This window comes from Sciurus vulgaris (assembly GCF_902686455.1).
Source record: "Sciurus vulgaris genome assembly, chromosome: 1".
Taxonomy (NCBI): Eukaryota; Metazoa; Chordata; class Mammalia; order Rodentia; family Sciuridae; genus Sciurus; species Sciurus vulgaris.
The window spans coordinates 209,654,775-209,659,903 of NC_136461.1; the positions used below are offsets into that span (position 1 = coordinate 209,654,775).

General features: G+C 46.1%; 1 pseudogene across 1 annotated transcript; it reads left to right on the top strand.

Moving 5' to 3' along the window:
* Window positions 1-825: 825 nt before the first annotated feature.
* LOC306665359 (septin-14-like) lies at window positions 826-4,093 on the top strand (annotated as a pseudogene). Its single transcript has 3 exons — window positions 826-840; window positions 927-993; window positions 2,909-4,093. The product of its transcript is annotated as a septin-14-like (transcript).
* Window positions 4,094-5,129: the final 1,036 nt, after the last annotated feature.

Consider the following 5,129-nt stretch of genomic DNA (forward strand, 5'->3'; position numbering starts at 1 on the left):
TTCTGCTTCTCTTTCAAGGTCCAGCTCATCAAGAAGGGTCTGGAGGGATGCACATCAGAGATCTGTGCAGGCAGGATGTGGAGAAAGCAGAGGTTCTTCTTTCTGTCTGTCTGCTTTCTTCTCATTTTTTCCATACTGTACTCAAGGGGCAGGCTGTCTGCACCTGTCTGTGAAATCCAGAGCTATACAATCCCTGCTAAGTCAGTTCAGCAAGACTCCCCACTCCCACATTCTTTTGGCAATCTTTGGTAATAAGAAAAAAGATTGTGAGGGTGCTGAAGGCACTCAGACCTGGGTCAGATTCTTCTCTATCCAGGAACTCTGCCCTCCCTCAAGCTGTCTGGCCCCATGGAGCTCCTGCATTAGCAAAGGCCATTCCAGTGGCAGCCCTGTCCCTGCCCTTACCAACCAAGGCCAGCTTAGGCTTCTTTCCTAGTTGGGAAGCTGGCTCCAACCTCAGGCTCCCTCTGCGAGGCTGCAGAGTCCAGCATGTTTTCTTGGAGACACTTGCCACAGGTGGTGACTCCACATGCATTCTTGTCATTACCTGCATCACATCTCTCACTCCCTGGCTAAATGAAAGCAGGGACCGTGCCTTTTCTTTTCTATAAACCTCACCGGGATATGATTCCATACAGAAGACAACCCTTTTTAATATACAATTTATTGAGTTTTGACAAATGCATCCGCTCCTGTAACCACCACATTAAGACACAGAGCATTTCCAGCATGCCCTCAGCAGTCAGGGCCAGTCCCCACTGGCTGGCTACTGCCACCTTTTTTCCATCACCGTGCATTAGTTTAGCTGACCTAGCATCTCGCACAATGGAGTCATGCAGTGTGAGTGTCTCTGGGTCTGGCTTCGTTTCCTCTGCATAACGCTTCCAAGGTCCACAAGATTTCTGCGGACCATTTCTCTTCTGCAGCGCATCATTGATGCACTGAGTGGGCATGGCACAGGTGTTACCTGCCCATCGGCTCCTGGGCATGCAGGTGCTCCTGTTCCTGGCCATTGTGAAGAAAGCTAATGTATTGGGGACACTCTTCTGCATGGATGTAAGTATTTATTTCTTTGGGTGAATATGGGGAGTTGCTGGGTAACACAGTAGGAGGATGTTACCATGCCAACTGTTCCCCAGGGGGCCTATATCACATAACTTTGCACCAGCAGTGGGAATCGCAGTTACATACATTCTCTCTAGGCCAGGCACCACTGGACCTCTTCTTGCAGAGTGCATATTCCAGCAACTGGCCCAGGGCTGCCTTCCATGGGTGCCCACTCCATCACTATGGAATGCAGGGGCGAATGCACTTGGCTATTGTCATTTTCAAATTAGTGCTTATTCTACCTTCATATCTGTTGTTTTTTTAGCTTTTGTTATTTCATTGTATTATTATTGTTTTTTGGTACCAGGGCTCGAACCCAGGGGCACTTAACCACTCAATCACATCCTCAGTCCTTATTGCTTCTTATTGAGACAGGATCTCACTAAATTGCTGAGGCTGGCTTTGAACTCCCAATCCTCTTTTCTCAGCTTCCTGAGTCACTGGCATTACAGGCATGTACCACTGCACCTGGCAGCTTTGGTTATTTTAAATAATTACACAAATAATACAGGGCAAGGATATAGAAATCAGAACATAAATGCAAAAATATTTTTTAAAATATCCCTTAATCTCTCAAATTCAAACTCCAAACTGGGCTCAGGGAAACAAAGATGAATAGACACATTCTCTGTCTTTGAGGGCTCTACAGGGTGCTGGGGCTCCAACTGCACAGACACAGCCCACAGTGACCAGGCAGGGTGAGAAGTGGCAGTCCTAGGGCCTGCTAGGGGAGGCAAGTCTTCAGCAGAAAGAGAGGCACGAAAGAAGGGGTAGGACCTTGGCATGGAGATGGGTGGGTCGGAAGTAGGTTTTGAGTCAGGTGGATGGGGGTCCCCAGGCCCTAAAGCCAGTGGGAATGACAGTATTAATAAACTAGTCTCCTGCCTACTCAAATGCCGGTGCCTTCCTGCAGCAGCAGAACCTCAGCCCAGGACCAGAGGAGCCTGGCTCCTGGCTTCCTTCTGATTTTCATGCCTGGGTACCATGGCGATCACAGCAAGCCTGCTCCCCAGAGCTTAGGCTGCCTTTGCTGACTCCACTCCTCCTTTTCCCTGTGAGCAATACCAGGGTCCTGGTCGTGGGACTGCCATTTCTCCAGCTATTCTCCTTCCCTGCTCACCCTACCAGCCATGTGGCTCTAAATGCAACCTGTCTGGTGACGAGGTCCAATTTCTAATCCAGCCAACATCTCTCCCTGGAGCCAAAAGCTGTGGTGTCCACAGCACATATGAACTTTCCACTTGGCTATTTCAGGGCCACCTTGGACTTTGGTGTCCTCAATGCAACTCTTGATACCCATCCCCAGACATTTTCATTCTTCTGTCTTCTCCATCCCAGCAATGGACACTGCTGTTTGTCCCACCTCCAAGCTGAGGAGTCATTCCTTCCTTCCCTCCCCACTCATACCTCGTCCATCACTAAATCCTACTGATTTCACCACCTGACACCTGCTAACTCTGTCCAGGCTCCTCTGTCTGGTGCTACCTCTCTTTCAGAAGCACCATTCATTCCTGCCCATGCTGCTCCTAACTGGTCTGCTTCCACGCCCACCACACCCCAAGTTAAAAGTGCATGTCAGTCGGGGTTTTTTTTGCAGAAATAGAAAAACCCACCTTAAAATTTGTGTGAAACCTCAGGGGATTCTGAATAGCCAAAAGAATCTTGGAAAAGAAAACAAAGCTGGAGGTCTCACAGAACCTGACCACAAAACTGACACAGGGGATTCAAGATGGCTGGTCCGGGGAAGGCTCAGGATTCAAGCAACAGGAATGCTGCTCCTCAGAGAGCTACTAACCAGCAGTCAACTACGTAGAAGCTCAGCCTGAGGCCTTTCTTCAAGAACTGAAGATGAAGCGTTCCTTCTTTGAGTATCATGGTAGTCATGCCCATGTGTGTCTTTACTTCATTTCAACTACAGGACATTTTCTGAAGTCTTTTGATCTCCTGACAGTGGAGAGCACTGGCAATAAGGTGGACGTTATACCACTGATTGTAGATACAATTTCTAAAAATGACTTACAGAAGCTTAAGATTAGGCTGATGAATTAACTGATTAGCAATGATATCCAGATATATCAGTTCCCAAAAGATGAAGCTACAGTAGAAGCAAACTCTTTGACTAATGGATTGCTACTTTTCGCTGTGGTGCAGTGTATGGGGGAGATAAAAGCTGGAAAAAGCATGGTCACAGGCCATCATTACCATTTGGAAATTTTGCAGATGGAAAATTAAAATCACTGTGACTTTGTGAAGCCCTGGGATATGCTTCTTTGTACCAAATGGAAGACCTGAAGGAACAAACCCACTCTTGTTACTCTGAATGTTATAGGTGCTGCAAACTTCAGGAAATGGGCTTTACAGACATGGGACCAACCAGCTAGTTAGTTTTCAAGAGATGTATGAGACCAAAAGACAAGAGTTTTATGATCAATGTCAGAAGAAAGAAGATTGGAACACAGGTTTAAGCAGAGAAAAAAGGAGAAAGAAACAACACTTAAAGAGGCTGAAAAAGAATTAAAGGACAAGTTTAAGAACCTTAAAGGATTTCAACAAGAAGAGATAACAAAGCCTGAAGGAGAGGGAAGACAACTGGAAGGAGAAATCATAGATTTTCTAGAACGAAGGTTGCCCTGCAGACTCAGATGTGCACCAACAGGAAAAGGGTGAAGAGAGCAAGGAGTCGTCTCTCTCACCATTGCAGCTGTGGTAGAGTTCTGTCACTTCTCATCCCCTCTACTTGACTTTTTTCATAGCACTTAACTCTGATTATGGTTCTAACTTTAAATTTTGTTTACTTAATGTACATCTTCCTCAAATAGAATGTAAAATCCTTGGGAGGAGAAGCCTTTTCCATGTGTTAGATGCTGCAGCACAGATGAGCAGGAGTGTCACTCAGCACAAAGTTTACAAAATGAAGGAAAGTCTGTGTGTGGAGCACCATACAAGGAGGATGTTCTTTTATCACAGCCAGGGCTATGACTCCAGTAGTGACTTTTAAAATTTATATCTCAATGGAAACTTGGGCTTTGTTGTGAAATGCTAAGTGTAAAATATAAAAAGGTCATAATGAAACCCATTTCCTTATCAAATTCTACTGAATTCCTTGATGTTAGTATTGTAATACAGCGTCGCTGGCTCTTTGCGGTTCCAAAATCCATGGATATTTGTCACCGCCTGCAGCAACAACTTGCACGGGTCTTATGGGTGGTGGAGTGGAAACTGAGGCACTTCTATCTTTCTCTTTAGTGCACTGCTTTCTTGCTTGTTTATAGAGGACAGAGGAAATGAGGTTTACTTGCTTTGAGAGGAGAGAGAGAGAGAGAGAGACCCCGCTTATCAGAGAGAAAGAAACTTTGCTTAAGAGAGAAACTTTGAAAGACAGGCTTTTCTCCGTTCCGCGATCTGTCTTCCACCGCTGCCCCTACTCGCTGCTGTGTTCTTTCTTCTGGCTTTTTTGCTAATGGCTGCTGTGGCGTGTCTTCTCTGGCTACTGCCGCGCCGCGTGTCTTTTGCTACTGCTTTTCTTCTGCTAATGGCTGCTATCCATGTTTTTCCCTCTGGCTACTTCTAATGGCTGCTGTGTCTCTGTCTCGCTCCGCCTACGCTTATATCACCTCCAGGAGGCGGAGAGCAGGGCCACGCCTCTCATGCAAAGATTAGGCGAGAAGCTCCGAGCAGGCAATTAGTGCTCGAGAACACATGTGCATACATTGTGTGCATGGACGAGAAAATCACCTGAGTGTGCTTATGTCTGTGCTTATGTCTATTAACCTCCTCGCTGCCGATGTGATCAGGAGCCATCCCGGCGCCGCCAACATGGCACAGCCCCCAACAATACAGTATTGACTTTTGATCAGAATTCCTGTGCTTGATGTCAGACTCTGTAAAACTAGCATTAGAAAAAAAGGTTCAAAACAGACAGTACAATGTGCAGCCATGAATACCATTTGAGTGATGTTATGCTTTATATAGTCTCACTGTAAGTTGAGTTCAATGTTATCGAAATTATGGAAAATAAGTCA